Genomic DNA, 8491 nt, shown 5'->3' on the forward strand with positions numbered 1-8491 from the left:
AATTGTTACAATCTGAACTTAGTTTTAAAAAAATGAATTTTAACAACTTTTTTCCTGATTCTCAAATAATACTTTTTTCTCATTATCTCTAAGAATTTACAATTAGACATAATCTGTATGTTGATAGCTCTGTTGTCATATTATATAGTAAACTGCAATAAGTGAAAAAAAGCAACACTGCCCCTAGAAACAGTAAAAGTTTCTGCTTCTACGTCTTCCATACACAGTCTATGAAGACTAAAGGTTTAACAGCACTTTCTAACACTTAGTATTGTGAAATGTGATCACAATTCACTTATACGTAGAATCATCAAACAATGGCATTTGTTCAGCTGTTACTTGGTAAAACAATCTGAGAAAAGCAATTTACCTGAAATAAAGCTGTAGTTATCTTAGCTATAAGATTTCTAACTTCAAGATTTTTTTTTTGACTGTAGATATAATTGACAATTAGATAGGTAACGGAGTCGCTTTTGGGTTCTTGAAACAAGGAGCTGGGTCTGGAGCAGACATATCTACCCCACATGCAAACAGCAGCAAGACAGCCAGCCTGCCAAGAGAAAACAAAATAAATGCACAGAAACAAACTATAAGGCCTCCCAAAGAGTGGGATGGTGCTGCCCTTGCTCCTAATGACTTTCCAGTTCTCATTTAGTTCCTTGCAGGACCAGCTATATTGCTCTGGATATTAAGCTCCATAAGACAAATGTGTCCTTCCAATTAAGTGTGTTATTTATTCAAAAAGTATATGACAGAACATTGCCAAATCTCAAACTTAGTAACCCTCCAATTTAATTATATGATTCCACGTAGTATATCTTCCCACTTAACGTACATGGCTTTAATGATAAACATTTTAGTATGTGTGTATGTTTAATATTCATCCAAATATCTGCCAGTGTGAACAGTGTTTATCTTAATTTTCAAATCCTAGAGCACTGGTTCCCATCCTATGGGCCAGAGACCCATGGAGAGATAGGAGTTACTACAAAGAATCATCAAAATTCATGCACCTACATGAAGACTAAACAAGTAATATGATTCACAATGTATTTTTCCAAGCTGACAAAGATGCTCTGGCTAATAAAATTCTTAATAAATTTACTGAAGAATGTTACTAAAAGTAGAGTAGTTCTTGTCAACAGTATTTACTAGTATTAAAAATCTAACTTCTATTAGGGGGGAAGGGTACACCTCATACCTCTCTAGGCTCTCTAGAGAGCTTTTCTTTTTTAATGTGGTGTCCATATGTCATCTATAACAAGAATAATAAGGAGAATGTGCTTGAGTTTGAGTGCAAAGATTTAAGACAACATTGGGAGAGATGGAGCAGGAGTAACTGGGAAAGTGCATGAAAGTACTTCAAAACAGCAACCTCAGAATGTAAGGTACTTAGGGGCCAGCCCGGTGGCACAAGCGGTTAGGTGCGCGCGCTCCGCTTCGGCGGCCCAGGGTTCGCCGGTTCAGATCCCGGGCACGCACCGACGCACCGCTTGTTAAGCCATGCTGTGGCAGCGTCCCATATAAAGTAGAGGAAGATGGGCACGATGTTAGCCCAGGGCCAGTCTTCCTCAGCAAAAAAAAAAAAACAGGAGGATTGGCATTGGATGTTAGCTCAAGGCTGGTCCTCCTCACACACACACACACACAAACACACAAAGAATGCAAGGTACTTAAAAATATCCTTCAGGAGTCAAGGGGGAAAAAAAATCTAAGGGTACAGCCCTCTTTGCATCTTTATAATGGCAAGTGGGAACATATTCACAGGAATTTGGGTCACAAGGAGCAAATACATCCTAGGGTACAAACACATCTCGGTTACACCACCTAGCCAAATGCTTTGTCAGGATTCTATCACCTTTCTAAATTAATCTTACATCCTCTTCAAAATTCCATACTTTCTTCAAATGTGCCCTACACATTTACTGACTTCTTGTGTGCTGGATGCTAGATAAGTAAAGTAAAAACAAATGACCTCTACTAATCTAAAACAAAGAAAACTTACTTCAACAAAACACTACAATACCAAGAACAGACTCTGCACCTAGCAGACTTCCTGACACAGAGTAGGCACATGGTTATCTGGGCAATAAACGAGTCCATTTCCGCTCACTCTGAAAAATAACCTCAGCAAGCACGTAAAATATCCTACCAGTCTGAAAAATATTCTCCAGTCCTATTCAGTTACCAATCCATTCTCAAAACCCATCAAGACCAATTTTCATGAAAGCCTAACCCACACACACAAAGAGGCAGCATTTAATTCCCACTAGGTTCACTGCCTGATATATGGAGATACCAGCATTTGCACATTTGCATAAATTCAGGAGTCATCCTTCATTTGATATATGTTAAATTTTAAAGCTTTGCTTCATTTCCAGTAAGTTTTGTTTTTCAAATCAAAATTCTATTCATAGTACATTATTATCTTATTAAGGATGGCTTTAAGGAAAAAATACATAGTAGTCAAAATAAAAATCTTGTTTTTTCTTTTCTAGACATCTAGGACACTCACATATATATTTATTATTATTTCATATTAGTTCTCAAATACAAAAAGAAAAAAGCTGGCCTAATTAAGAAATTTAATTTTAGGGCTTGTCAACATTTTGAATGCAATTACTGTTATTTTTAAAATATACACTTGCATCCTGGAATAAAACTTAGCATAAGTTTTCCATGTAACCATTTCCTGGGTACTTACTAACTTACTATATGCCAGGTTCTATGCTTCACACGTTACTGCCCTATTTTATGTTTAACAAATAACCTCTCATAATTTTTGCAGCACTGAACATAACAAAAAGCCAGTATACTATAAACCTGATATTTGTAGTAGATACTAGTGCTAAGTTGACAGTAATGCTTAACACAAGTTTATTGTTATTAAATTTCAGTTGTATACCGTATTAACACAGAATCTGATCAGCAATGTTGAGATGCACAGAGAACACCATCTGTGGCAGTTTCAGCAGAGAAAGCTATTATTAAGTGACTACTTAGGTTACATTCCCTTCCATAGGTAGAAGAACATAACCTTGTCTACCCAGAACCTGCCGTTTTGAACAGCATAATTGGAATAAAATGATTATATAAAGAACCTTTGCTTCCCTCTGAAATTGCTTTCAAACTGTAGACTAAATTCTCTCCAAAAGTATCATGCTCAGCGTGTAATAAAAAGTAAGGTGCCTTTATTCTGAACTCTTAAAAACAAATGCTGCCCTACATTTTTTTTTTTACTCTTGCAAATTTCAGACTCAACAGATGGGCAATTTTAGTAAAAAAAAAAAAAAAACAGAGAGAGAGAGAAAAGAAAAATAATTAATGAGGCTTCTCAACAGTTTCCTAAAACCACTACCCTCCCAACAGCAAAACAGGTATTTCCAAGTTGTTCCAAGAAAGGCAGATGAGGGAGAGAAAAGAAGAGTCGATACAAAGTGAGACAAAAATGGGTGACTTGACAGAAAAGAAGTTAGAGGATGGATGCCTCTACAGGAACCTAGTGTCTGCCTCCCCTCCCTCCCTCCCTCTCAACCCAGCCACTCTGGTGCTGTTTGTCAAATTTAACTAAATCACCTAAGAGTTTTGAGACCAGAGCCAAAAACTATTTCGACAGTAGGAAAACTACCTTTTGCCGTTGCATACAGCTGCATCAGTTGCCACCCTGCCAGTTAGGGAGAGAGAAGAACGGCGGAGGAGCTGTCAGACAGACACGAACTCCCTCCTAAAACTCCCGCACCGAGCTCCACCGCCCTGCACCTTGCTCTCAAGTGCAAGCTCTCCCCAGGCCTCACTGCGGCGGTGACAGATAAGGGACAGGGCGGTCGCAAGCTGGAAGGCTATCCTCAGGGGGGCAGGTTCCCTCTCCCCTCTAGGTCTCAAGTCAAACGTCACCTCCTCTGAGATGCCCTCCCTAACCCCATCACTGCGGCCACAATCGCCTGTCCTCCTGCTAAGAGCGTTGTTCATGCTATGCATGAACAAACAGAGTGTTTGTTCTACTCTGTTTCCCTCCGGAGTGTGAGCTCCATGACAGCGGAAGGACCCCATTTCTCAGACCCGCCCCGAGCGCCTCGACGTGGCGCAAGTCTCCCCGCGCCCAGACGCCGTCCAGAACGTGGACCTAGGCCTGGGGACCAGTCCGGCCCGTGCAGGCAGCCCGGGGCCGCCGCGGGCCCGAGGGAGACCGGGCAGGAGGGACGCCCGCGCCGCGCCGCCCGCAGCCCTCGGCGCCCCCGAGGTCACCGCCGCCCGGCCGCCCCGCGCCGGCCCGGCCCCTGGCCTCCCCCTCCGCCGCCGCCGCTCGGCGCTCGCAGCCTCCCTACCCGGAGCCGCGGACCCGCCGCCTTCTGCTCACTACGAACTTCCCGCCGCTTTCGCCGACTCGCAACTCCGCGGCGGCGCCGGCCCCGTCACACCCTGCAGTATGGGGCCTTCCCATTGGCTCGGGGCGAGCGGGGGAGGCGGGGCGAGCGGGGGAGGCGGGGCGAGCGGGAGCGCCGCGCAGAGGGGCGGAGCCCGCGCTGGCCCCCGCCGCCTCCCCAGGAATGCCGGGAGCCGTGGGCCGGCGCTCCCGCTGCCTGCTGGGAAATGGAGTCTTTTAAAGGCAAAGCAAGAACCGGGTCTCTGCCCCCGAGGGCTTCTGGGAAATGTGGTCTACAGCCTCTGAGTCTGTCCTTCTAATCAGATACTGTACCCATCAATGCACTAGGAACCGAAGTAAATATTGCCAATGTTCGCAGTAGCTTGATTTATTAAATAAGTATATTGACAAACGGTTAGATGTAAAAGTCCTATGTTTGCATTGGCTGAGTGTCTCCGCTGCGTTTTCCCATCTTCTGGTCCACTACCCTGGAATGTAGTTTGGTTCAGTATACTATGGCCCGGCTCTGGAAGCAAATCAGCCCCCAGTTCAAATCCCAGCTCTTCCACTTTGTATGTAGCTTTGTGACCTAAGTTGCTTAACCCCTGTGAGTCTCAGTTTCCTACTCCTGTCAGGATTAAATGATCTAATTTATAGAAAGTGCTTTGCACGTAGTAGGTTCTCAATAAATAGTAGATAGTGTTAATGTTATTCTGCCCTCCCATTGCCATGTGTCTAAATCCTGTCTTTCAAAGCCTGTTTCAATGTCTGCCTAACCTTCTGTAGTTTTCATTGCTTTGCATTTATAATGAGTTGTCTAAGCCTCCATCACTTGTGAGACTATAAGCTTATTGTGGACTGGGACGCTGTTTTAGAACAAAATCACCAAAGCCATAGGCATAGGGAGCTTCACAATGAAGCTAATAAAGCATTAAGCTCAGAGCCTCACATGCATGGGTCCCTTCCAAAGCGCTGGGAAGGGCCTTAACAATGTGTTCACATTGTTTGTTTTGGGGGGAGGGAGGGGGTGTTATTTGCCACAGTAAGATATTTTTGTATGATTTTCTTAAAGTGGACCCCCCAAATTGTGTGAGCGTCAGTGCTCACAAAACCTAGAACCCCCGTGTCCATTGCACAGTGCAGCATTGTGCCTGATGACTTACATCTGCCCCTCCACACACCCTCACCTGCTCCCGATATTTCTCCAGCCTGCCCTCGATCCCAGGAGGCTGAGCTGTACAAACCACTTCGAGGTTCCTGTGCCCCTGGCTTCAGGTGGATTTGGCCAGTGTGAAATCCCACAGAGGATTGGAAGGAAAGAGGAAGGTTGCTGAGGGTAGGTATTCCTCTGGATCCTTGTTGGCAAGGTCACCTCCAGCTGGCTGGGTCCCTCAGCTGAAGGCTGCTGCTCACTGGCCCTCCCCTTCAGCTTGCAGTGACAGCTCCCTCCCTTTGTGCCTCAGATCTGCAGATGATAACACCATGACTGCTGCTGAGCCACAAGTTGCTGCTCCATCCCTGTGGTTCCCACCCCCATACCTATTAATAGTCTCATTGCAAATAAACCCTCCTATTTCAAATATGTCATCTGCTTCCTCTTGAGACCCTGATGGAAACACACACTCCAGGTGAGCACTTGATGAATATTTTTCAGCAAGGAGGTCTCAAGATTCACACATCTCATGGGTGTGGAATTCCCCAACAAGACTGTGTGCAGAATCCATTAAGAGAGACATTCTACACACACACACGCTAAGAAGACTTAAATCTGTCACATTGAACCATGTTCCCCTAACCTCACTATACACATGCAGAAGAGATGTCCCCGCTTCCACACTGGGTTAACAACTGGCTGGCCTTAAAGCACAATTAAGTCAGCAACAGTGCACGGAGTATTCCAAGGTGAGACTGAAAGGTATTCACTCTGGAGCTGATGGTTACGTCACCCTCAGTCGGATGGCTTACTGTTAAATGCGACTGAAATCCAGCTATGTTCCAAGGCGGTTACCAACACCTCCAACACCACCCACACGTGCTGAGATGTCCTACCAGTGCCGAGCATGCAGGAGACCAGTCCAAGCTGCCGTCACAGAGAAGCATGCCTGAAATGCTGTAGGTGGGGATACAAATCTGGGACATAAGAGACCCTTGATGAATTTTGATAAGCTGATAGCTTGGTATCAAGATCAAGACTGTGCAGAAGGTTGCCCAGTGAGGTCTAGCTGTGGCTGGCCTTTAGAACTTAAGAATTGAACTAGAGAGGAAAGGTTCATGAGTATAGCCCTGCCATATATTCAAAAATATCTAGACAGTCCAAACAAATGTTCACTGAGCACTTATTGTGAGCTAGGGGTTGGGCTAACCTCTAGGACTCTGGAGATTCTGGTTTAAGTAATGTTTAAAGAGGTCCTACTATGTGGTCAGCACTGTGCTTTTTCACATACATTGTCTCATTTCTTAAAGGGAAAAAAATATCTCAAAGAGTTTAAATTATTCCAGGCCCCCTGAATCTACTTCTATGTGCCCTTAAATGCACAGCCTCAGTACCTGAGGAAAATTCTAATAAAGAAAAATTTCAATGCAGGGATAGAGATTTTTCAAAATGCTGTCATAGTCAGGTGATCGGATTCCTGGCTAATGGGTCATCATGGATACAGCAGGGTGACCCATGAGTGGGTTAGGCCCAACGAATAAAAATTTTCCAGCTGCCTAGCCAGGGCAGACCAGTTAAAAATCTGTGCATGGGATCTGTATTGATTTGTCACATAGTCTGTTCCCAGAGTGCCCTTTTTATTTTCAGAAGCCCCTCCAACTCTGATAACCCTAGCACAAAGACACAGAAAGGTAGTAATGAAACAGGGCACTTCGGGAAAGGGAGAGGAGATTGGTATTGGCTAGACCATGGCAGAAACTCAGTCTGTGAAGTTCAAACAATCATGAAGTTCAAACAAACAAAGTCACTAGGAAGCGACACTGCCCTGCCAGGCTGCCCAGCAGGTGCTGGTTCTACCCAGTCAATTCATGAGTCCTGGTCCTTGTTGTTTTCATCTGTAGAATGGGAACAACCATCCTGGACCACCCAGTTCTCTGCCTCTCCAAGCTGATGGGAGGGAGATGAGTAATGTCTGAGAAGGGCTTGGATCTACCAGGAACAAAGCTGCTAGGGTGTCAGTTACGCAGTGTAGGTGACCTAACAACAACCCAAGGAAATGTTCCCTTCTGGGAGGAGGGAAAGGGGAGAGGAGTGAGGAGTGGAATGTGTTCAGGGATATTCTGAGTCCCCTACCCCTGGTTTTGATGCCTCATCTCATCCCAGGTGCCCAGAGCCCTTATTTCCATTTTAGCAAAGATTGTTCAGCATCTACCATGTGCCAGGCACAGTGTCCTTAACAGATTTATAATCCAACGGGAGAACCAGACATGTCCACAAATTCTAGTAACTATGATCTTTATGAGCACTTATTCTGTGCTGGGAAAACCATCTCATGTAACCCTGAGAAGTGGGTAATGTGATCCCTAGGGTCCAGATGGGGAGACAAAGCCCCAGAGAAAGGAACAGATTTGCTCAAGGTCACTGCTGGTGACCAATAGAGCTGCCTGACTCCATATCCCACCTGATAGCAATCACAGCTGCTGATGTTGGAAAATGCCAGGAGATAAGAGCTAACTGATGGCACACAGACTCTGGGCAGTGAAAACACAGGAAGAAGAGCAAGTTGTTTTGCCTGGCTTCGTAGACAAGGTAACGTCGACCTAGTTACTCTGCTGAACTAATCTAGTGACTCCCACAACAGTAGAGAGAGGTCCTTTTAGATTTAATGACACAATAATTGATGTTTATAGATTGTTCTGAGGTCAGAAGTGGATGGATGGGGTTTTAAAGGCCTAGGAAAATGTTCCCTCCTTCTCCTTTTCTTCATCCTGATAATGGTGACATCAATGATGATGATGATGATGATGATGATGATGATGATGATGATGACAGCTTCCATTTATTAAGTTTTAAGCATTTTCCAGGAACTGTGCTAGTACTTTACAAACAACATTTCAGGAAATTTTCACAATAACCCTTGGTGGTTGGTATTATCCCCTCCCCCACTGCAGAGGTAAGGAAACTGAAGATCAGAG

General features: G+C 44.6%; 1 protein-coding gene across 5 annotated transcripts in view; it reads right to left on the minus strand.

The window, feature by feature from the left end:
* The window catches only part of VRK1 (VRK serine/threonine kinase 1), an 81874-nt gene extending 77468 nt beyond the window's left edge, over positions 1 to 4406 (minus strand). For 3 of the 5 annotated variants that reach the window (XM_087447971.1, XM_087447968.1, XM_087447970.1), the window contains exon 1: positions 371 to 550. The gene's annotated coding sequence lies outside the window, so the exon portion shown is untranslated. Of the gene's footprint in view, positions 1 to 370; positions 551 to 3628; positions 3648 to 4325 lie in introns of those variants that run through there. The other 2 variants (XM_087447969.1, XM_087447964.1) reach the window with 2 other exon arrangements.
* Between the last annotated feature and the right edge of the window lie 4085 nt (positions 4407 to 8491).

Source organism: Ceratotherium simum, chromosome 24, assembly GCF_057802395.1.
Source record: "Ceratotherium simum simum isolate JZ-2026a chromosome 24, ASM5780239v1, whole genome shotgun sequence".
In the NCBI taxonomy this organism is placed as follows: Eukaryota; Metazoa; Chordata; class Mammalia; order Perissodactyla; family Rhinocerotidae; genus Ceratotherium; species Ceratotherium simum.